This window comes from Lolium perenne, chromosome 3, assembly GCF_019359855.2.
Source record: "Lolium perenne isolate Kyuss_39 chromosome 3, Kyuss_2.0, whole genome shotgun sequence".
NCBI classification, from domain to species: Eukaryota; Viridiplantae; Streptophyta; class Magnoliopsida; order Poales; family Poaceae; genus Lolium; species Lolium perenne.
Window position 1 is genome coordinate 317761694 of NC_067246.2, and position 26323 is coordinate 317788016.

The following is a 26323-nucleotide window of genomic DNA, read 5'->3' on the forward strand; positions in this document are numbered from 1 at the left end:
GCCTTGTTTAGCTTAGCCAGCTGCTCAGCATTCTGCTGCTCAATAGTTTCCAGCAGCTCTCTAACACGCTCTTGCTGTTTTGCCAAAGCATCTCCGGAAAGCGACTCGCATAACTCTACTGCAGCTTTAGCAGCTTTTATAGTTTTATCCGGGCTACTGTACTTAGGTTTTTCCACGATGCTAACAGATGCAGAGGTACTTTTGCCGGCATGAATTTCTTTGCGCAAATCCTGATCTAGGTTGCGAGCTTTTAGCCGGTTTTCCGGCATCCTAGCAGCATGCGCGCTAACAGAAGCAAAGCCATGGGCAGCGTTGTACTCACGTAGGGTAAGGTTCAGCTCGCACTGCGCCCGGATGATGTCCTTGCCGCTCTCGAGCACCTTCTGGCGCTGCGCCTCCAGCTCCGCCTGAGCCGCTGCCGGGTCGATGTTCTGCGCGATGGGGGTGGCGAGGACGTTCATCGCCGCTTGGAGCGGTGTTTCCGGTGGCGCGGATGATGTTCCCGCTGCGCCTGCGTCGCGCTCCAGCGGTGGCTTGGCCGCACGGGTCGAAGCCGCTCGACCAGCAGCTTCACCCACAGCTTCTTTTCCTGCATCAACCACACCGGTCATCATTACCTCGACGCTGCCGGCGGTGCGGCCAGCACAGAGCCATCTTGGCGGGTCCGGTGCCACCAGCACCGGCGAGAGGCGCTGGCGCACAGGGACGGTGCCGAAGTAGACGCGGTGGCTGCCAAACTCGATGATGCGGCCGTTCTTGGGGAAGATGCCGCCGTTGGCGAAGCAGCCCGCGTTGTCGTTGATGAAGTCCATGGCGTAGATGCGCTGCACGAGCGCGGACACCGTACGCTCGCCGGAGATCTCGAGGACGCCCGCCCGAATGTGAAGTCCTTCAAGCGCCACTTCATGCCCCACGGTGGGCGCCAACTGTCGTCGTGGTGAACGAGCAGATGCCATAGGATGGCTTAGATTGGGGCCGAATGGACGCTAGAGGATTCGGGGGAGGGTTTGCGATTAGATGGGAAGAACTTCCGGATGCTTTCCTCAAGAACACAACCAAAGGCCGGTATACAAGAAGAGAGACAAGAGGAAGAACTCTTTACTAGATCGCAAGCTTCATTGATCTCAACATGGTTACAAGTTCTATTGTCTAATCTCTCCTGTGGACACGCGCCTGTAAGAGGCAGTACCCCCTCTCCTTATATAGGGGAGAGGGTGGCTTACAGAACAAGAAACCCTAATGGCATCTTTGACTGGACAAACCACTTTACAAAGCTACTTTAATCATAGATGACGCCGGGGTCCTCTTTAATCAGGAACGCTGATGTCCTCCGGCTTCTTTCAGCGTCACCTCTCCCTTTGGCGCCAGGGCTCTGATTAAAGCCACTTTGCTTAGCTCACCCTTGTCTTCTTGCTCTGAAGAGAATCTTTGACCAGTCCTGCCGACAGGCCTTTCTCTCCGGTATCTTCTTTACCGGGTTCCGGCATACCCCCTTGGGGATACCGGCTTAGCTTCACTTAGCCTTAAATCCTACCTTGTTTCCGGTAAGAACATTAAACCGGTATCTCGATGGCTCAAACCATCCTGTTTGGCATGCCTTTGGCATACCGGGGGTTATCCCCCCAACACTTTTGCTTCATACTCTATTTTTCATGTGAGCATCATTAAAACTGCTGAGCCCATCTTAATGGCTATAAAGAAAGCACTTCTTGGGAGATAACCCATGTGTTTATTTTGCTACAATACCTCTATTTTATATTTGTGTCTTGGAAGTTGTTACTACTGTAGCAACCTCTCCTTATCTTAGTTTTGTGCATTGTTGTGCCGAGTAAAGTCTTTGATAGTAAGGTTCATACTAGATTTGGATTACTGCGCAGAAACAGATTTCTTGCTGTCACGAATCTGGGCCTAATTCTCTGTAGGTAACTCAGAAAATTATGCCAATTTACGTGAATGATCCTTAGATATGTACGCAACTTTCATTCAATTTGGGAATTTTCATCTGAGCAAGTCTGGTGCCATTTTAAAATTCGTCTTTACGGACTGTTCTGTTTTGACAGATTCTGCCTTTTATTTCGCATTGCCTCTTTTGCTATGTTGGATGGATTTCTTTGTTTCATTAATGTCCAGTAGCTTTGTGCAATGTCCAGAAGTGTTAAGAATGATTGTGTCACCTCTGAACATGTGAATTTTTATTATGCGCTAACCCTCTAATGAGTTTGTTTCGAGTTTGGTGTGGAGGAAGTTTTCAAGGGTCAAGAGAGGAGGATGATATACTATGATCAAGGAGAGTGAAAGCTCTAAGCTTGGGGATGCCCCGGTGGTTCACCCCTGCATATTTTAAGAAGACTCAAGCGTCTAAGCTTGGGGATGCCCAAGGCATCCCCTTCTTCATCGACAAATTATCAGGTTTCTTCTCTTGAAACTATATTTTTATTCGGTCACATCTTATGTACTTTACTTGGAGCGTCTGTGTGCTTTTATTTTTGTTTTGTTATTTTCATTCTCTGAATAAAATGCTTGTGTGGGAGAGAGACACGCTCCGCTGGTTCATATGAACACATGTGTTCTTAGCTTTTAATGTTCATGGCGAAGGTTGAAACTGCTTCGTTAATTGTTATATGGTTGCAAACGGGAAATGCTACATGTAGTAATTGATAAAATGTCTTGGATAATTTGATACTTGGCAATTGTTGTGCTCATGTTTAAGCTCTTGCATCATATACTTTGCACCCATTAATGAAGAAATACATAGAGCTTGCTAAAATTTGGTTTGCATATTTGGTCTCTCTAAAGTCTAGATAATTTCTAGTATTGAGTTTTGAACAACAAGGAAGACGGTGTAGAGTCTTATAATGTTTACAATATGTCTTTTATGTGAGTTTTGCTGCACCGGTTCATCCTTGTGTTTGTTTCAAATAACCTTGCTAGCCTAAACCTTGTATCGAGAGGGAATACTTCTCATGCATCCAAAATCCTTGAGCCAACCACTATGCCATATGTGTCCACCATATCTACCTACTACATGGTATTTCTCCGCCATTCCAAAGTAAATTGCTTGAGTGCTACCTTTAAAATTTCCATCATTCGCCTTTGCAATATATAGCTCATGGGACAAAATAGCCTTAAAAACTATTGTGGTATTGAATATATACTTATGCACTTTATCTCTTATTAAGTTGCTTGTTGTGCGATAACCATGTTTTCTGGGGACGCCATCAACTACTCTTTGTTGAATATCATGTGAGTTGCTATGCATGTCCGTCTTGTCTGAAGTAAGAGAGATCTACCACTTTATTGGTTAGAGCATGCATATTGTTAGAGAAGAACATTGGGCCGCTAACTAAAGCCATGAATCATGGTGGAAGTTTCAGATTTGGACATATATCCTCAATCTCATATGAGAACACTAATTGTTGCTACATGCTTATGCATTAAAGAGGAGTCCATTATCTGTTGTCCATGTTGTCCCGGTATGGATGTCTAAGTTGAGAATAATCAAAAGCGAGAAATCCAAAATGCGAGCTTTCTCCTTAGACCTTTGTACAGGCGGCATGGAGGTACCCCTTTGTGACACTTGGTTAAAACATGTGTATTGCGATGATCTGGTAGTCCAAGCTAATTAGGACAAGGTGCGGGCACTATTGGTATACTATGCATGAGGCTTGCAACTTGTAAGATATAATTTACATAACTCATATGCTTTATTACTACCGTTGACAAAATTGTTTCATGTTTTCAAAACCAAAGGTCTAGCACAAATATAGCAATCGATGCTTTCCTCTTTGAAGGACCTTTCTTTTACTTTTATGTTGAGTCAGTTCACCTATCTCTCTCCACCTCAAGAAGCAAACACTTGTGTGAACTGTGCATTGATTCCTACATACTTGCATATTGCACTTGTTATATTACTTTACATTGACACTATCCATGAGATATACATGTTATAAGTTGAAAGCAACCGCTGAAACATAATCTTCCTTTGTGTTGCTTCAATACCTTTACTTTGATTTATTGCTTTATGAGTTAACTCTTATGCAAGACTTATTGATGCTTGTCTTGAAGTATTATTCATGAAAAGTCTTTGCTTTATGATTCATTTGTTTACTCATGTCATTACCATTGTTTTGATCGCTGCATTCATTACATATGCTTACAATAGTATGATCAAGGTTATGATGGCATGTCACTCCAGAAATTATCTTTGTTATCGTTTACCTGCTCGGGACGAGCAGAACTAAGCTTGGGGATGCTGATACGTCTCCGACGTATCGATAATTTCTTTTGTTCCATGCCACATTATTAATGATATCTACATGTTTTATGCATACTTTATGTCATATTTATGCGTTTTCCGGAACTAACATATTGACGAGATGCCGAAGGGCCAGTTCCTGTTTTCTGCTGTTTTTGGTTCCAGAAATCCTAGTAAGAAAATATTCTCGGAATCGGACGAAATCAAGGCCCAGCATCCTATTTTTCCACGAAGCTTCCAGAACACCCGAGAGCCACCAGAGGGGAGCCCTGGTGGGCCCACACATGGGGCCGGCGCGCCGCCCTAGCGTGTCACCGCCTCGTAGACCTTCCGACTCCGCCTCTTCGCCTATTTAAAGGTCCCTGACCTAAAACCTCGAGACGGAAAAGCCACGGTACGAGAAACCTTCCAGAGCCGCCGCCATCGCGAAGCCAAGATCTGGGGGACAGGAGTCTCTGTTCCGGCATGCCGCCGGGACGGGGAAGTGCCCCCGGAAGGCTTCTCCATCGACATCACCGCCATCTTCATCAACGCTGCTGTCTCCCATGAGGAGGGAGTAGTTCTCCATCGAGGCTCGGGGCTGTACCGGTAGCTATGTGGTTAATCTCTCTCCTATGTACTTCAATACAATAATCTCATGAGCTGCCTTACATGATTGAGATTCATATGATGATGCTTGTAATCTAGATGTCATTATGCTAGTCAAGTGGGTTTTACTTATGTGATCTCCGAAGACTCCTTGTCCCACGTGTGTAAAGGTGACAGTGTGTGCACCGTGTGGGTCTCTTAGGATATATTTCACAGAATACTTATTCACTATTATGAATGGCATAGTGAAGTGCTTATTTATATCTCTTTATGATTGCAATGTGTTTTGTATCACAATTTATCTATGTGCTACTCTAGTGATGTTATTAAAGTAGTTTATTCCTCCTGCACGGTGTAATGGTGACAGTGTGTGCATCCGTGTTAGTACTTGGCGTAGGCTATGATTATGATCTCTTGTAGATTATGAAGTTAACTATTGCTATGATGGTATTGATGTGATCTATTCCTCCTACATAGTGTGAAGGTGACAGTGTGCATGCTATGTTAGTACTTGGTTTAGTTGTGTTGATCTGTCATGCACTCTAAGGTTATTTAAATATGAACATTGAATATTGTGGAGCTTGTTAACTCCGGCATTGAGGGTTCGTGTAATCCTACGCAATTAGTGGTGTTCATCATCCAACAAGAGAGTGTAGAGTATGCATTTATCTATTCTGTTATGTGATCAAAGTTGAGAGTGTCCACTAGTGAAAGTCTAATCCCTAGGCCTTGTTCCTAAATACTGTTATCGCTGCTTGTTTACTGTTTTACTGTGTTACTACTGCTTGTTTACTGTCCTGGCAAAGCACTTTTCTGGTGCCGTTGCCACTGCTCATACTTATTTATACCACCTGTATTTCACTATCTCTTCGCCGAACTAGTGCACCTATTAGGTGTGTTGGGGACACAAGAGACTTCTTGCTTTGTGGTTGCAGGGTTGCATGAGAGGGATATCTTTGACCTCTTCCTCCCTGAGTTCGATAAACCTTGGGTGATCCACTTAAGGGAAACTTGCTGCTGTTCTACAAACCTCTGCTCTTGGAGGCCCAACACTGTCTACAGGAAAAGGAGGGGGCGTAGACATCAAGTTCCTCCGTGAGCACTGGAAAATCTTCGCATGGTGTCCAGCTGACATGCCAGGAGTACCCAGGGAACTTGCCGAGCACCACCTAAACTTGGATCCAATCGCGAGACCAATCAAGCAACCTCTGAGGCGTTTTTCAGAACCAAACCGCAAAGCTATGCTATTAGAAATTGATCGACTAAGAGAAGCTGGTTTCATTAAGGAGCTGCATACAGAGGCCACATGGGTAGCAAACCCAGTGTTAGTCCCGAAGAAAAACACTAAAGTCCTTCGCATGTGTATCGACTTTACGTGTCTCAACAAACACTGTCCAAAGGATCACTTTCCCCTCCCAAGGATCGATCAAATTATCGACTCCACGGCAGGATGTGAACGTCTTTCCTTCCTGGATGCATACTCTGGTTACAACCAGATCAGATTGAAAGAAGAGGACAAGGTCAAAACAGCGTTCATCACACCTTACGGCGTGTTTTGTTATCGAACAATGCCCTTTGGTTTGAAAAACACGGGAGCAACATATCAGCGGATGATGCAGAAGTGCTTAGCAACACAGATCGGGAAAAACGTACAAGTGTACATCGACGACGTCATCATAACATCAAAAAAGGGGGACACACTAATCGAGGACTTGAAGGAAACTTTCGACAATCTCGATAAGTTTTGTCTCAAGCTGAACCCGACGAAGTGTTCTTTCGGCGTCCCTGCAGGAGAACTTCTTGGGTTCTTAGTTTCAGCAAGAGGGATTGAAGCAAATCCCGAAAAAATCCAAGCTATCGTAACGATGAGGAAGCCAACAAAGTTGAAAGAAATACAGCAGCTTGATGCGTCCAATTTGCATCACTATTTTATATCATAATTTGCTGTTATTCATTGATATATTTCATATTTGGAGATAATACTTATGTTATTTCATATATTTTGCATGTTTCATGATTATTGGAGGATCGCGCACCGGAGTCAGGATTCTGCTGGAAAAAGCGCCGTCAGAATGCAATATTTCGGAAGATCAACAGTTGACGGAAATTATATGAAAAATCCTATTTTTCCAAAAGACGAAGGGAGCCAGAAGGGGGAGCCGAGGGGACCCGAGGTGGGCCCACCCCATAGGCCGGCGCGGCCCAAGGCCTGGCCGCGCCGCCCTGTGAGGATGGGGCCCACAGCCCGGCCCCTCTCGCCTCCTTTTCTTCGCGTACGCCTTCGTCCCGAAAACCTAAGCTCCAGGGGTACATCGCGAAGAGCCACAGCCGCCTCTGCGGGGCGGAGAACACCAGAGAGAAAAGAGCTCTCCGGCAGGCTGAGATCCGCCGGGGAAATTCCCTCCCGGAGGGGGAAATCGACGCCATCGTCACCGTCATCGAGCTGGACATCATCTCCATCACCATCATCATCATCTTCATCATCATCACCGTCGTCTCCACCGCTGCACGCCGTCACCGCTGTAACAATTTGGGTTTGATCTTGATTGTTTGATAGGGGAAACTCTCCCGGTGTTGATTTCTACTTGTTATTGATGCTATTGAGTGAAACCGTTGAACCAAGGTTTATGTTCAGATTGTTATTCATCATCATATCACCTCTGATCATGTTCCATATGATGTCTCGTGAGTAGTTCGTTTAGTTCTTGAGGACATGGGTGAAGTCTAAATGTTAGTAGTGAAGTATGGTTGAGTAATATTCAATGTTATGATATTTAAGTTGTGGTGTTATTCTTCTAGTGGTGTCGTGGAACGTCGACTACACGACACTTAACCTTTATGGGCCTAGGGGAATGCATCTTGTACTCGTTTGCCAATTGCGGGGTTGCCGGAGTGACAGAAACCTGAGCCCCCGTTGGTATATCGATGCAGGAGGGATAGCAGGATCTCAGAGTTTAAGGCTGTGGTTAGATTTATCTTAATTACTTTCTTGTAGTTGCGGATGCTTGCAAGGGGTATAATCACAAGTATGTATTAGTCCTAGGAAGGGCGGTACATTAGCATAGGTTCACCCACACAACACTTATCAAAACAATGAAGATTAATTGGCTGTATGTAGCGAAAGCACTAGACTAAAATCCCGTGTGTCCTCAAGAACGTTTGGTTATTATAAGTAAACAAACCGGCTTGTCCTTTGTGCTAAAAAGGATTGGGCCACTCGCTGCAATTATTACTCTCGCACTTTACTTACTCGTACTTTATTCATCTGTTACATCAAAACCCCCTGAATACTTGTCTGTGAGCATTTACAGTGAATCCTTCATCAAAACTGCTTGTCAACACCTTCTGCTCCTCGTTGGGATCGACATTCTTACTTATCGAAGATACTACGATACACCCCCTATACTTGTGGGTCATCAAGACTATTTTCTGGCGCCGTTGCCGGGGAGTGAAGCGCTATTGGTAAGTGGAATTGGTAAGGGAAATTTCTACTGTTTGTGCTGATTTTATTTCTCGCTTTTGCTATAATTCATTATGGAGAGATCTTCTCTTGAGTGTTTATTTGGGAAATCTACTACTACTGCAAAGGTAGTGGATGAGGCGCCAGGTAAGGAAGAAATACCATACAAAATACCTATGAAAATTATTGAACGTGTAGTGGATAACCGTTATACAGGTGATGGAACTGTCCACCCTGGAGATCATTTACTGTTCTTACATGAATTATGTGGTTTATTCAAGTGTGTAGGTATTGCTATGGATGAAGTGAGGAAGAAACTATTCTCTATGTCGCTGTCTGGTAAAGCGGCGCATTGGTATAAATTACTGGATAATGGGGATTCTCTTGAATGGAATGATATTGTGCCCCGGTTTTATTCTAAGTTCTATCCTCCAAGTGAGATTCACAAAGATCGGAATCGCATATATAATTTTTGGCCTCATGAAGGAGAGAGTATTGCCCAAGCGTGGGGGAGATTGAAGTCTTTAATGCTCAAATGCCCCATTCATGAGCTTCCTGGTAATATTATTATTGATAATTTCTATGCAAGACTTTCTTTTCAAGACAAGACCTTGCTGGATACTTCTTGTTCTGGATCATTTACACGCAACAAGGAAGAGTTTAAAAGGGACCTTCTTAATCGGATCCAAGAAAATACTGAAGGATGGGAGAACGACAAGGATAGAGAATCAGGTATAAATTATGATTATAAATGCATTGAAGCTTTTATGGATACTGATAAATTTCGTAATATGAGTGCTACTTATGGTCTTGATTCTCAAGTTGCTGCAAATCTTTATAAAGCTTTTGCTTCTCATTATGAATTGCCTAAGAAGAACTTTGATAAGTATCATGAACCGTATAAAGATAAAATTGATTCATCTATAAATAAATGTGTTGTAGTTGAAACTGTTGATCATGTTATTCCTGAAGCTTATATTGAAAAAACTCCTTTCCCTGCTAAAATGAAGGAGTACTCTGTTATAAATAGTGCGGTTCATAAAAGTGAAAAGAAACCTATAGAACCTGAAGAACAAATAAAAGTTGAACCTGCTGTTGCAATTGTTAAAGATCTTGTGACTGAAAATGTGGAGGATGGTCATATTATTTTCTGTGAAGATGCCTCTAATATTGTTTCACATCCTAATAAGTCCAAGCAAGCTAGTGTTCCTATGCTATCTGTTAGAATTGGTGATCATTGTTATTATGGTTTATGTGATATTGGTGCAAGTATTAGTGCTATTCCTTATGAGCTTTACACGGAGATTATGCACGAAATTGGTTCTTGTGAACTTGAAGATATTGATGTGGTTATTCGGCTGGCTAATAGAGAAACTATCTCTCCAATTGGTATTGTTCGAGATGTGGAAGTTCTATGTGGTAAGATTAAATATCCTGCTGACTTTTTGGTACTTGGTTCTGCTGCTAGTAAATATTGTCCTATCGTTTTTGGTAGACCTTTTCTAAATACTTGTGGAGCTATTATAGATTGCAAGAAAGAGAAAATTTTGACTAAATTTGCTGGTAAATCTTATGAGTTTAACTTCTCTAAATTTACCAAAACTCCTTATAAAATTGATTCGCCTAATAGTGATTTTAAAGTTGAACAGTGTGCATCTATTGCTCTTGCTCCTAGTAATCCTTTGCAGCAACATTTGGAGAATAGTGAGAGTGAAGTTTTTAGGGAAGAAAGAGATGAGCTTGATGAAATTTTCCTTCGTCAACCTATTCTTAAGCATGATTTACCGGTGGAAGATCTGGGTACAACACCACCACCAAAGGAAGATCCTGTCTTTGATTTAAAACCATTGCCTGATAATCTTAAATATGCTCATATTGATGATAAGAAAATATATCCTATTATTATTAGTTCTAAGCTTTCAGAGTTTGAAGAAGAAAGGTTATTGGAAATACTGAAGAAACACCGAGGTGCTATTGGCTACACTCTTGATGACTTGAAGGGGATTTCTCCCTCTATTTGCCAACACGCCATTAATATGGAAGATGATGCGAAGCCTGTTGTTGAACCTCAGCGTCGTCTAATTCCTAAGATGAAGGATGTGGTAAGAAATGAGGTATTAAGACTCCTTGAAGCTGGTATTATATATCCTATTGCTGATAGTAGATGGGTTAGTCCTGTGCATTGTGTTCCTAAGAAAGGAGGAATGACTGTTGTGCCTAATGATAATGATGAGCTCATACCTCAAAGAGTAGTTGTAGGGTATAGAATGTGCATTGATTATCGAAAAGTTAATAAGGTTACTAAGAAAGATCATTACCCTTTGCCTTTTATTGATCAAATGTTAGAAAGGTTATCTAAAAATACTCATTTTTGCTTTCTTGATGGTTATTCTGGGTTTTCACAAATTGCTGTTAAAACTAAAGATCAAGAGAAAACCACTTTCACTTGTCCCTATGGAACTTATGCTTATAGGCGTATGCCTTTTGGTTTATGTAATGCTCCTGCTACTTTTCAAAGATGCATGTCTACTATTTTTCATGGCTTTTGTGAGAATATTGTAGAGGTATTCATGGACGATTTTTCCGTCTATGGAAATTCTTTTGATAATTGCTTGCGGAACCTTGATAAAGTTTTGCAGAGATGTGAAGAAACTAACCTTGTTCTTAATTGGGAGAAATGCCACTTTATGGTTAATGAAGGAATTGTATTGGGACATAAAATTTCCGAGAGAGGTATTGAAGTTGATAGAGCTAAAGTTGAAGCCATTGAGAAGATGCCCTATCCTAGGGATGTTAAAGGTATTCGTAGTGTTCTTGGTCATGCTGGGTTTTATAGGAGGTTTATTAAAGACTTCTCCAAGATTTCAAAGCCTCTTACTAATCTTCTTCAAAAAGATGTACCTTTTGTTTTTGATGATGATTGTAAGGAAGCTTTTGAAACTCTAAAGAAAGCCTTAACAACTGCCCCTATAGTTGAACCTCCTGATTGGAACTTACCATTTGAAATTATGTGTGATGCTAGTGATTTTGCTGTAGGCGTCTTGGACAACGAGTAGATAAAAAACTGAATATTATTCATTATGCTAGTAAAACTCTTGATGATGCTCAAAGAAATTATGCTACTACTGAAAAAGAATTGTTAGCTGTAGTCTTTGCTTGTGATAAGTTTAGATCTTATATCGTTGATTCAAAAGTTACTATTCATACTGATCATGCTGCAATCAGATACCTTATGCAAAAGAAAGGTGCTAAGCCAAGGCTTATTAGATGGGTACTTCTGTTGCAAGAATTTGATTTACATATTGTAGATAGGAAAGGTGCTGATAATCCTGTTGCTGATAATTTGTCTAGATTGGAAAATATTGCTTATGATCCTGTTCCTATTAATGATAGTTTTCCAAATGAACAATTGGCTGTAATAAAGGTGAGCTCGCGAGACAGTCCTTGGTATGCTGATTATGCTAACTTTATTGTTTCCAAGTACTTGCCTCCAACCTTTTCAGCTCAGGAAAGGAGGAAATTCTTTTATGACTTGAGGCATTATTTTTGGGATAACCCACACTTATATAAAGAAGGAGTGGATGGTATTCTGCGAAGATGTGTTCCCGAATATGAGCAACAAGAGATATTGAGTAAATGTCATGGTAGTGCTTATGGAGGACATCACGCCGGAGATAGAACCGCGCAAAAGGTTCTACAATCAGGTTTTTATTGGCCAACTCTCTTCAAAGATGCAAGGAAGTTTATTTTATCTTGTGATGAATGTCAAAGGGTTAGTAATATCTCCAGACGCAATGAAATGCCTATGAATTATACTCTTGTTATTGAACCGTTTGATTGTTGGGGATTTGACTTCATGGGACCTTTTCCCTCTTCAGAAGGTAACACTCATATACTTGTTGCTGTTGATTATGTTACTAAATGGGAGGAAGCCATACCTACAAAAAGTGTTGATGGTGAGACCTCTTTAAGAATGCTTTTAGACATTATTTTTCCTAGATTTGGAGTTCCTAGATATATTATGACAGATGGAGGTTCTCATTTTATTCATGGTGGTTTTAGAAAAACTCTTGCTAAATATGGTATTAATCATAGAATTGCTTCCGCTTATCATCCTCAAACTAGTGGGCAAGTAGAACTATCAAATAGAGGAATTAAATCCATCTTGCAAAAGACTGTTAATAAAACTAGAAAGAATTGGGCTAGTAAATTGAAGGAAGCACTATGGGCTTATAGAACTGCTTATAAAAACCCCATGGGAATGTCACCTTATAAAATGGTTTATGGAAAAGCTTGTCATTTACCTTTAGAACTAGAGCACAAAGCTTATTGGGCTGTTAGAGAACTAAACAAAGATCCTAAACTAGCCGGTAATAAGAGGTTGCTGCAATTAAGTTCTCTAGATGAATGGAGAAGTGAAGCTTATGAAAATGCTAAACTCTTTAAAGAGAAAGTTAAGAAATGGCATGATAGAAGGATTATCAAAAGAGAGTTTAATATTGGGGATAAAGTCCTATTGTATCGGTCTCGTCTCAGATTCTTTGCAGGGAAATTACTCTCGAAATGGGAAGGACCATATGTTGTTGAGGAGGTGTATCGTTCAGGAGCAATTAAAATTAGTTCTCTCCAAGGCAATGCCACGCCAGTGGTGAATGGACAAAGACTCAAGCATTATATCTCAGGTGATTCTTATAATGTAGATGTTGATGTTATTCGAGTGGAAACACCAGAGGCTTTCATCAAAGGTCAAATTGACAGTCCGCCAGAACTCGACTTTGAATAGGTAACAGTACAGGTAATAAAAAGTTCGCGATTTACTTTCCGAACAATGTTTTTGCTGTTTATGGAAAATATGAAAAATTACGAGATCGAAACGGAGTGGAGGAGACGCACGAGGGCGTGCCCCCATAGGCCGGCGCGGCCAGGCCTTGGCCCGCGCCGCCCTATGAGCTGGCCGCCTCGTCGCCCCTTTCCGACTCCGGTTCGACCTGGTACTTTCCTTATGACATAAAAATTCCTGCTATATAATCCCCCGGACCCCTGGAGGTCCGTATATCGTTTTCTCGACGCATTTTGTTTCGAGTTGTTTCTGCCAGGATTTGCTTCGGATCTAGAGGTATCATGTCTTCGTCAGAAACTCCGAAGGACAGCTCCTGCAAGGACTTTGACAACTTGTACATGAACGAGCTGAGGATGCATCCCAAGGAGTTGCTGCTCGTTGATGGGGAGCTGCAGATGAAAGATGTCCAGGGTCCTAAAGGAGAAGGAAGCTTGGAAGACAGGATGGAGAAGCTAGAACAAGAGGTCTTCAACTACAAGAAGATGGCTGAGCGTGAGGTGGATATCTTCCACAAGATTGTGTCTGAACTCATTGCTGAACACGAGAAGGAAACTGCAAAGCTATGGGGCGACATCCTCTCACTTCACGACACCACCAACAAACTCCAAGATCAACTCTATGACGTTCAGAATCAGAACTGTGAGTATGAAAACAGGTTTAAACACATAAGCCATGCTGCTAGTTTCAGGATTCCCGAGACCAAGATGTCGTTTGTTGATGGAGAGCCTCTTCCTTGGAAGTCTGATGATGGGAATTCATCACCACCATCGCTAAAGGAGTAATTCATCATCGGTATTGGCATCCCCTTGGTTTGTTCCAAGCTTGGGGGAGTGCCGCGGTATCACATCATCACTACCTTTTACTTTTTACTATCAAGTAGTGTCATATCATGAGTAGGGAAGTTATCATATAAGATGGGTTGCAGTGTGGAAGTATCTCTCCTTTAGTCGGTTGTCTATGTATCCCTTGGTGTGAGTTATCGTTATGAAATATTAATGAGAAGTCTTATCATTTACATATTGCACACCTTATTTTAGTTTGCAATTTCTATTATATGATTGATCTTGATTTTAGTATTGGTACCACTTTGGGAGCATTGAGTAAATCTATTTGGTTTTGGCAAACTTAGCATTGGTCAATAGCAACAACACCTTGAGGTTTAAGTAGAAAAGAGAAATATATATAGTTGTTTCATTGTCTTCCTTTCTTGTTAGCTCATAGCTTATTATTCTGAAGTTAAAATTGTTTGTGCTTACAAGAAAGATGCATGATTGTTTCTATCACATGTATATTCGTTTGTTTCCCTCAACTTTTGTGCTTGCTAATTAACCTTGCTAGCCAAAGACCTGTACTGAGAGGGAATGCTTCTCGTGCATCCAAACCTCAACCCAAACCTATGCCATTTGTGTCCACCATATCTACCTACTACATGGTATTTCCTGCCATTCCAAGTAAATACTTCATGTGCTACCTTTAAACAATTCAAAAATTATTACTTCTTATTTGTGTCAATGTTTTATAGCTCATGAGGAAGTATGTGGTGTTTTATCTTTCAGTCTTGTTAGGCAGCTTCCACTAATGGACTAGTGGCTTCATCCACTTATCCTATAATTTTGCAAAAAGAGCTGGCAACGGGGTTCCCAGCCCCAATTAATCAACTTTCATTAATAATTCTCTTCACATGTTTTGCCCTGATTTATCAGTAAGCAACTTAATTTTGCAATAGACACTCCTCCATGGTATGAGATTGTTGGAAGGCACCGTACCCGAGGATTCGGTTAGCCATGGCTTGTGTAAGCAAAGGTTGGGGGGAGTGTCATCCTTAAATAAACTAAAGTACATGTGTAAACAAAAGAGAAGAGGGATGATCTACCTTGCTGGTAGAGATAACGTCCTTCATGGGAGCCGCTCTTTGGAGGTCTGTTTGGCAAGGGGGTTAGAGTACCCGCTACCATTCGTTGACAACAACAAACACCTCTCAAAACTTTACTTTTATGCTCTCTATATGATTTCAAAACTTAAAAAGCTCTAGCACATGATTTAATCCCTGCTTCCCTCTGCGAAGGGCCTGTCTTTTACTTTATGTTGAGTCAGTAAACCTATTTCCCTCCATCTCAAGCAAGCATTTGAGTTGTTGTGATCAAACCATTATATTGTGATTTGCTTCATCATGTCTTTTACTCTTCCTTGTTTAGTACAAGTTTTATCTGAATGAAATATAGCTTTGCAAGTTATCAATGATCATTATGATTGAGTATGCAAGATGAGCCATATAAACTTTAACATGAGAGCGCTGCTCGATAGATAAGAATAACCTGTTAATTATTCTCTGACCAAGAACGAAGTTTGCCATCACCAACTATGATTTCTTATGCACCTTTATTTGTGATTACCTTATACTTGTTTCAAGTTGAGTTATATGAGGAAGTTGTTCACTAGAATGTCTTGTGTGAATGAATATGATGCTTCTTGTTCGTATTTGATTTATCGACTCTTCACTCCATAAACATGTGGTCCTGTTTACCGAGTTCAGTTTCGCTTGGGGACAAGCGAAGTCTAAGCTTGGGGGGAGTTGATGCGTCCAATTTGCATCACTATTGTATATCATAATTTGCTGTTATTCATTGATATATTTCATATTTGGAGATAATACTTATGTTATTTCATCTATTTTGCATGTTTCATGATTATTGGAGGATCGCGCACCGGAGTCAGGATTCTGCTGGAAAAAGCGCCGTCAGAATGCAATATTTCGGAAGATCAACAGTTGACGGAAATTATATGAAAAATCCTATTTTTCCAGAAGACGAAGGGAGCCAGAAGGGGGAGCCGAGGGGACCCGAGGTGGGCCCACCCCATAGGCCGGCGCGGCCCAAGGCCTGGCCGCGCCGCCCTGTGAGGAGGGGGCCCACAGCCCCCTCTCGCCTCCTTTTCTTCGCGTACGCCTTCGTCCCGAAAACCTAAGCTCCAGGGGTACATCGCGAAGAGCCACAGCCGCCTCTGCGGGGCGGAGAACACCAGAGAGAAAAGAGCTCTCCGGCAGGCTGAGATCCGCCGGGGAAATTCCCTCCCGGAGGGGGAAATCGACGCCATCGTCACCGTCATCGAGCTGGACATCATCTCCATCACCATCATCATCATCTTCATCATCATCACCGCCGTCTCCACCGCTGCACGCCGTCACCGCTGTAACAATTTGGGTTTGATCTTGATTGTTTGATAGGGGAAACTCTCCCGGTGTTGATTTCTACTTGTTATTGATGCTATTGAGTGAAACCGTTGAACCAAGGTTTATGTTCAGATTGTTATTCATCATCATATCACCTCTGATCATGTTCCATATGATGTCTCGTGAGTAGTTCGTTTAGTTCTTGAGGACATGGGTGAAGTCTAAATGTTAGTAGTGAAGTATGGTTGAGTAATATTCAATGTTATGATATTTAAGTTGTGGTGTTATTCTTCTAGTGGTGTCGTGTGAACGTCGACTACACGACACTTCACCTTTATGGGCCTAGGGGAATGCATCTTGTACTCGTTTGCCAATTGCGGGGTTGCCGGAGTGACAGAAACCTGAGCCCCCGTTGGTATATCGATGCAGGAGGGATAGCAGGATCTCAGAGTTTAAGGCTGTGGTTAGATTTATCTTAATTACTTTCTTGTAGTTGCGGATGCTTGCAAGGGGTATAATCACAAGTATGTATTAGTCCTAGGAAGGGCGGTACATTAGCATAGGTTCACCCACACAACACTTATCAAAATAATGAAGATTAATTAGCCGTATGTAGCGAAAGCACTAGACTAAAATCCCGTGTGTCCTCAAGAACGTTTGGTTATTATAAGTAAACAAACTGGCTTGTCCTTTGTGCTAAAAAGGATTGGGCCACTCGCTGCAATTATTACTCTCGCACTTTACTTACTCGTACTTTATTCATCTGTTACATCAAAACCCCCTGAATACTTGTCTGTGAGCATTTACAGTGAATCCTTCATCGAAACTGCTTGTCAACACCTTCTGCTCCTCGTTGGGATCGACATTCTTACTTATCGAAGATACTACGATACACCCCCTATACTTGTGGGTCATCACAGCTAACTGGGCGAGTCGCAGCTTTAAGCAGATTCGTCGCCAAGTTGGGAGAAAAGGCGTTACCGTTTTACGCCTTAATCAAACAAGGAGAGAAGTTCCAGTGGAATGAAGACGCAGATAGAGCCTTCGAGGATCTTAAACGCACAATCTCGACACCACCAATCTTGGTGGCGCCTAAAGAGAAGGAACCCCTCCTGTTATATATTGCGGCTACACCCCAAGTGGTCAGCACGGCACTCGTTGTCGAAAGAGAAGAAGAAGAAGGAAAACTCCATGGAGTGCAGAGGCCGGTGTATTTCATCAGGGAAGTTTTATCGCCTTCAAAACAGCGGTACCCGCAGTACCAGAAACTAGCATATGGAGTGTTTACAACCGCAAGAAAACTGCGGCACTATTTTTTGGCGCATCCGATAATAGTGGTCAACGAGGCGCCTTTATCCAATATACTAAACAATCCAGAAGCTACAGGTCGTGTCTCCCTTTGGGGAATAGAACTTTCTCCTCGGGACATCACGTATGAAAAAAGAAAGGCAATAAAGTCGCAAGTTCTGCCAGATTTCATCGCAGAGTGGATGGAGCTGCAAAATACAGGACCCCCGGATCTATCGAGAACCTGGACTATGAACTTTGATGGGTCCAAGAGGTTAGAGGGAGCTGGAGCAGGCGTGATACTCATATCACCTGAAGGCGACAAATTAAAGTATGTCTTACGGATGACGTTCCCAAACGCGTCTAACAATGAGGCAGAATACGAAGCTCTTATACACGGGATGAAGATGGCGAAAGCTTGTGGTGCAACCCGACTAAAAATCTTTGGCGACTCACAATTGGTGGCCCAGCAAGTCATGAACCAATGTGATGCAGTCAATGATAGCATGGTGGCATACAAAGAAGTGTACAACGAGCTCGAGAAATTATTTGATGGATGCGAGGTAAATCATATAAGCAGACTGAGCAACGATGAAGCCGATGTTCTTGAAAATATCGGGTCACAGTGCCTCGCAATTCCACCAGGTGTGTTCTGGGAGGAAATAACAGAGAGATCAACAAAGCCGAAGAAATCAAAGAAGAAGGAGAAGGAAGAGAAATCCTCGGGGGCTGCAAAAGAAACACTGGAAGAAGAAGAGGAACAGGATCTAGTATTGATGGTGCAAATACCATGGATGCAAGCGTACATATCATACATCCTAAGGAAAACAATACCTGACGATCCAGTTGAAGCAAGGCGAGTTATTAGACGATCCAAAGCTTTTACAGTGGTCAAAGGGGAGCTGTACAAACGCAGTATTTAGGGTGTGTTATAGCGATGCGTCACACCCGAAGAAGGAAGGATAATCTTGAAGGATGTACACGAGGGAATATGTGGTCATCACGCGAGCAGTCGAGCTATTGCCGCCAAGGTTTTTCGAGTTGGATTTTACTGGTTGACAGCAATCGAGGATGCAAAGGAGATAGTACGAACTTGTGATGCGTGCCAGAGATTCGCCGCGAAACCTCATTCTCCGGCAGCAGAGCTGATGCCAATACCATTATCCTGGCCCTTTGCTCAATGGGGCCTCGACATGGTGGGGAAGTTACATAAAGCCTCGCCAGGAGGATACGAGTATATGCTCGTCGCTGTCGACAAATTTACCAAGTGGATAGAAGCCAAGACGATAAATTCACCAGACGCAGCATCTACAATAAAGTTCGTGAAAAGCATTGTCTTTCGATTTGGAGTACCTCACAGCATTGTCACGGACAACGGCAGTAACTTTACATCCAAGGAATTCAAGGCATACTGTGCAGAGGTAGGCATCAAATTGCACTTCGCGTCAGTTGCGCATCCGCAAACCAATGGCCAAGTCGAGAAAGCCAATGGTATCATCTGCAATGGTATCAAGAAGCGCTTGTTAGGGCCATTAGAAAAAGCTCGACATACCTGGCCAGAGGAGCTGCAAAGTGTGCTCTGGAGTATTCGAACAACACCAAATATGGCGACACAGGAAACTCCGCTTTTTCTGGTCCATGGAGCTGAGGCAGTATTGCCAATAGAGATAGAGCATGATTCCCCAAGAGTTACGGACTATGATGAAGAAGCTTCTAGAAAGGCATTGGAAGACGATGTCGATGCATTGGATGAGGCCAGAGACGAAGTACTATCACGGGTCACCAAGTATCAGCAAGACTTGAAAAACTACCATAGTCGACGTCTGCGACCAAGATCTTTTCAGGTTGGAGATTTAGTTCTGCGACTCAATCAAAATAGTACTGAAAAACTAGAGTCGCCATGGCTTGGCCCTTACGTCGTCACAGAAGTAATCAAAGGAGGAGCGTACAGGATAAAGGACAAGAAGACAGGGGATCCCGAGAAAAACCCCTGGAACGTGGCACAGCTAAGGCGTTTCTATGCTTAGTGTCAAAATATAGTCCTCCTTGTAAACATACAATGTACTGAAACGCCCGCGAGTTTTCAGGCGCACTCTTTTCCTTTTACGGGGCACCGAGTGGGCCGGAAAAGGTTTTTAATGAGGTGGGCTCGCAGTGCTGCAATATAATAAAGATAGTAGAGATATATATCTTTTTCTTCGACAGGCTCGGGGGCTTGTGCCCAAGATTTACAATATATATTTTCGAAAATATTTCGCCTTGGTGCAAAACACCTCGCCAAATAAACGAAGATACAAAATAGCGACCAACAACAAAGCCCGGGGGCTCGTACCCGCAAATATAGTATATTCAATAATAATCTAGTTGCCTTGGTTTAAAACCTCGCATACACAACAAAGAAATTTATCACCGAAACACTCGGGGGCTTGGCGAGGAAAAATAGAAACACTTACTGACTTTACAATATAGAATATGTTTACAACATACAAGAGGCAACTCTTGAGAAAATCAATTGCGGCTCAGTATATTATTTATGGTCATCCGTTCGGTATTTACAGTACGAGTACTGTGTTCAGCATAGCTGCCCTTCACGAAGAACTCAGCGTCCATCCGAAGAAGTTCATCCATCATATCCTCTGCTACAGGGGTCACATGATCATCAATTTTGCCAACATCCCTTTTCCTTTTAGCCATCTTGGCCAAGCACTTGGTAACAATTTGACTCATGTCAAACTTGGGATAGCAGATTTTGATCATCATCATAGCAAACCTGGCGCCGGCAGATAGTTGGGCCCGAACAAATCCATGGATTCGAGGAGCATCCTGAAATTTCTCCATCAAACCAAGAAGAGTGTCGGGCGCCTCGTTCCGAGGAAACATCGTCTTGTAAACCAGGGACAATGTTCTGGTGCAGAAATCAAGGAACTCGCGAACCTGACAGGCGCGGTCTTGAAACCTGACAATCTGTCGGGTCCGCTCTGGAGTGGCCCAGAACAGAGAACCATGGTCAAGAGAAAGGTTAACGAGAAGATTTTTCCTTGCGTTTACCCTTTCGTCTTCGGCAGCAGCGTCGAGAAAGGAACCTATTTGGCGACGGCACAGAAATTTCAAAAAAAGGATGCAGCAGGAAGACAGAAGAAGTTCTGATTTGAAAAGGCATACCTGACATATCCACACTGGCTTCATTCATCAATTCAAGCATAAAATTCTCTCGGGTGGTTGCCTTTTCAGCTTCAGAAACGGCGGCTTCCTTGGCAGCTACGGCTTCTTGAGCTTGTTGAAGCGCAATTTTCTCTTTTTCGGATGCCTTGCGAGATTGCTCCATCATCACAAGTGTTTGTTTCTTCGCATACTGAAGCTGTTGGCGAAGTTCTTCCAAGTCTTTCGATAAATTCTTACTCGAGGAATCTTCACCAAGTTCAGTAAAAACAAGCGCTTTCTTCGAGTGAGAAGAAGTAGGCAAAATATCGGAAGGAGCAGGAGTTGGAGTATAGTTATCAAAAATCAACTGAAAACAAAAGGTTCGACATCAATCATCAAGCAAAATAGAATTCCATTGATTTTCAGAATATTTACAAGGCATTACAATGGAGGACACCCTAACAAGCTAGTGGGATAAGTGTCGCTAAAAGCTACTTTGGCGACAACATCAAAAGGAAGAAAGAAAAAAAAAGGAAGGAAAGACAGGGTGGTCTACTTGACCTCCGGCTTGGATGAGCTTGGAGCTGGAGTTGGCTTGCACCCAAGATAGGCGAGGACCTTCTTCGAGTTCGGTTTCGCAGCCTTGATCAGCGACTGCCACTTCTTGGTCTCCATCCACTACAAGAAATATGTTAACTAATGCCCTTCTTACAATGACCACATATAAATTCGTCATAACTCTATGACCATTTCACAGCAATTGGTTTTAAGTTGCTTGGGGAGGTCCAAACCCTAATTTTGTACGACCATTTTAGCTAGAAAAGTCATAATTTCTTTACACGAAATGGTCATGAAAATATGATATTGTCTACGGCCCTATCTTCAATAGATTAAGACCAATTTAAATGGTCAGGCCAACTAACTCATGATACCTTAAAATAACTAGTTGACCACCTCACCAATTTTGCCTACGTGTCTTATATATGTGTCAAAACAACCACGATCTGGAAAGCTAGACCCACACACTGACATAAGGGACGAACTATCCTAGTGGACACATAAATACATGTCCCCAGGGAAGAAATAACAATTAAACTACTCCCTCTGCATATATGTATGCAGGAATCGGCAAAATATATGGCGCGGAGATTCGAACCAGTATCCTGACAATCCCGCGAGAACGGAAATTGGACACGCGCCACCTACTCCCTTTCCACGCCCCACGAAACAAAAAATTTCGCTTATTTCCCGCACATACGGAGACAGCCCACCCGCGGTCTAACAATTTTTTTTTGGTTTAAGTCCCCACCAATGCACCCGCGGGCAAACGAAACCCTACCTTGCCTTTTCTCCCCGTCCACATACGCCGCCGCCCCTCGCAAGGAGAGGTACGGCGACCGCGTCGCCCCTCCCTCTTCTCCACCATCGTCCCTTCGCACCTCGTGTCTCCCATCGTGACCAGCGGCGGCGCGCGCGTCCTGTGGTGAACCAGTACATGGTCCGCCAGATCTGGCCACCGCCATGCCTCCTCTCTCTATTTCCCTTCCCACAGTACTATCTCCCTCCCTCACTTTGTCTTTCTATCTGTGCACCACCCTTCTCCCGTGGCGCCTGACAGTGAGGAGGAGCTCGGCGCCGTTTCAAGCCTGGGAGGATTCGTCGCGGCCGGTTCTTCCCCCTGATGTGGACGCCTCCAACGACAACAGGATCCACGACTTCATCATCGGTGCCTTCGTCGACCTGCTCGTCGCGTGCCTCATCTCCCTCCACCGTGAAGAAAATTGTTAGCGCCGCTCAGATCCGCCAGAGAGGTATGTTCTATATATACAATCCAACGCCCTGAACAAGATCCATTATAGATGCACTTGCAGATGCGGTCCTGGCTTGGCCATGTGTCCTATCTACCCGGTGCCAGATCTGAAGGCTAACACTCGAGATGTTAATGCAGGAGCTTCTCCATCCCAAGAAATACGGTCCTGTTGGCTGCCGCTGCTGTTCTGGAGGCCGGTAGCACCAGCGGTGAAGACGGGTCCTGCTCACCAACCAGGACAAGCTACGAGAGCGTCTGAACCAGGTTGGGCCAACCTCTCCCTGAAGAGGACCATGCTCAGAAGTCCATCCGGATCAAAATAGGTATCCCTTTCTCCTTCTCTTATACTGGATTCACATGTTTTGCCTCTTGGATTGATGGATATGTATGACTGTACTGAATGTAAGCATTGGTGGTCTTCCGGCATTACCTAGTCATGCCAATAGAACTAGGATTAGAGCCTTGCTCATGCCATTTAGTACACAAGAATTTGAGAAGTTAATGATTTAAATCTGCATGCTAGATGGCTGGTTTTGAAACTGAATGCTGATACTGTTAATTTCCGAAACTGCAGTAAACTTATGTTCTTGAAATTTATAAATGTTGTAGAATTTTTTTGCTTCTCTGATTAACCTCAATTGCACATTCTGTAGGGGTTTATTGTTCCCTAAAGTTTAGTACCAATGCATACATAGTTGAGTCTGGGCTGAATAAGACCATAGGCACAACTGAACCAAGATGAATACTCGATTTCTGCTATTGTTAGCATAGGGCTGGTCAATCGTTGCATACGTGCCTAGCTTTCTTGCAAATCTGAACTGCGGGCCATCCATGTTGTGCAAATAGTTGCTAAACTGAATCTTTTTATTTGAAATTGACCATCAGACAAAGGCAGAGAAGGCGTTGTACTCATGTGCCACAACCCACTTTACACTTGACAATTTAGTTTCAGATTAGCTTTGTAGCACACATTCAGGGTTTTATCTGCTTACAGAACAATGCCAACATGTAACAGTTTCTACTGCCAGCTATTTTTCTGTTCTGTTCCTCTTCAGAAGTTTTTATCGTATTCTATTGGGTGATTGATAGCATTTTATGGTATTTTTTTGTCCCATGGATGACATGACCAATTATTACTTTGATTCTTTGCTAACAATTTGCTAAAATTCTTTGCATGTACGGATGTACATGGTTCTGCCTCCACCAGCAATTCATGTTCTGTTAATGTAAGCCCTCATCTAAAATGTTTATTGAGAATCGTTGTTTTGTACTGGTACTATACCATACATAATTCTGTTCCTTTTGAGTGCTACATATTATTTGACTAATTTGTCTCATGGAATTGAAATAAAAATAGTTTCCATGTAAATGTATCAAGTCCTGTAGGTGTTAAAACTAACATGTATATTATCATTCTGTTCTTTTCTATAAGCACTCTAGAGTACTTTAGAAATGAGTGCCAATAATGATTCCTCTTAATATGGGTCAAGTATTGATTGAAGTTTATTCCTAAGAAGAAAATTGCTTTTTAATGCATTGGTTCATGTATTTGTACATGACGCTTGTTTAAATACCCGATGCTCTTGTAGTTTTCCTTGTCCGCAAATTATAACAGTTATAGAGCAGCTCGGTCTGATGCATGTTCTGTTGTGCTGCTACATATTCTGTTTCCTAGTTAAATCCATATTCTGATTTATATTCGCCTGTGCAGATCCTATAAGGAAGGCGCTCCTGCTGTTCATATGGTCCACGACTCTACCTGCCATCGGTCACTGCAAATAACGTGTGTGGTATCTCAAATCCTTTTTCCCACATTACAAGATGCATTACCAAACAAACAATGGTTGAGTGATTTGTAAATGCCTTTTGCAAACCTGAAGGACCCTTAATGCTTACCTGTGTGCTGGGGAGCATCAACACCAGCTAAATTGATGCATTTCCAGTATCGAGTTCACTGTACTGCAACCACATCGTTGCTGCATTCTCTGTATTAGATAAGTCTTCAGTCTTTTCCTTTATTGCTTGGTAGATCTGCTATGCTCTGAATATCTTTGCATTAGGATCTGTTTGAGTGTATGAGGTGGGTCTCATTGTTTCGTATACAGTTAATGGAATGTTAACTGAACTGGTGCCGTGTATATAATCTGTTTGCACAGTACATGTTTTCAATGTGCCTGTTCCAAAATAAGCGTCGCAACTTTATTTAAATACGGATGTATCTATAACGAAAATGCATCTAGATACATTTGTATCTATAACGAAAATGCGTCTATGATTTTAGCAGCTTCTTCCATCAAAGATGTGGTGGTCCTCAGATCATATACTGATGATTGTGTGAGTCGCTATATCATTTCTACTTGTACCTCAGGTACTGTAATACATGCATGAAGTTTTTCTAGTGTCAAGATCCTGAAGCAGTTTAGTTCCCTGGTAGATAAATTTCAATTTTTGGCACTTTGGTAGGCAGTTAACTTCCAGCTGTATTTCCCTTGCAGTTTATGGAGATCGTGGAGTATCCCTCTCCTTTGAGAGAAGATCTGAAGATGCCTGGGATGTGCACCACAGTTTTAGAGCTAGTTTGGATTGAGGCCTGAGCTCGGTGCCTGGGAGAAAATCGAGCATGGCATGTGTATCAGTTCTTTACTGTAGTTAGGCGGCTAACTGTGGATGTGCGTACTTGTAACAGATGAAGTGAATATTTCGTTGAACAATAAAAGGGGCTACGGCCAAATAATATTTTTCCGGTTCAGATTCGTAAATTTCAGTTTAATGGACCAAATAATATTTCAGCTCTAAAAAGGCTTTAGCCCAAACAATATTTGGATTGGAACACTGTACGCATAGAACAAAATAGGCTGAACGAAATGGACTATAACAAGGTTGTTTGGCCCGTCTACTTATGACAAGAATTGACCAAAATAATAGATAAATGGGCTGAATCTTGGGCTTGGCCCATCTACAACGCCAAACTGGACTGGACTGATTCTAAATTAAGACCATTTCATTTGGTCGCAAATTTGCCACGTAGGACTGTCCACGTAGGATCTGACGTGGATAGGTTAGATCGCCCACGACCAAATTTTTGGTCATAGAATCTATGACCATTAAGCTTGGTCGACCATTCCAAAATAAAGGTCGTTGTAATCCGATAGTGACGCTCAACTGCCGACCAACAGTTTTTGGTCGTAGCATGGTCATAAATAACGGACAATGACCATCTAGTGACTAATATGGAGGGTCGCAAGTTAGCAGATTTCTTGTAGTGATCTCCCGCGTGTCGCCAACCCTAGTCCAGTCGATATTTTGTTGGCTATCGGCAATGATGGCGTGTAACTCACACGTTCGTTGGGAATCCCAAGAGGAAGGTATGATGCGCACAGCAGCAAGTTTTTCCTCAGAAAGAAACCAAGGTTTATCGAACCAGGAGGAGCCAAGAAGCACGTTGAAGGTTGATGGCGGCGGGATGTAGTGCGGCGCAACACCAGAGATTCCGGCGCCAACGTGGAACCTGCACAACACAACCAAAGTACTTTGCCCCAACGAAACAGTGAGGTTGTCAATCTCACCGGCTTGCTGTAACAAAGGATTAACCGTATTGTGTGGAAGATGATTGTTTACAGAAAACAGTAAAGAACAATTGCAGTAGATTGTATGCGATGTAAAGAATAGGACCGGTGTCCACAGTTCACTAGAGGTGTCTCTCCCATAAGATAAAAGCATGTTGGGTGAACAAATTACAGTCGGGCAATTGACAAATAGAGAGGGCATAACAA

The 26323-nt window shown here is 42.7% G+C and overlaps 1 pseudogene; it reads left to right on the forward strand.

Annotated features, from left to right (window-relative positions):
- LOC127340336 (uncharacterized) overlaps positions 1-25144 on the forward strand; it is a 45978-nt pseudogene extending 20834 nt beyond the window's left edge.
- Positions 25145-26323: the final 1179 nt, after the last annotated feature.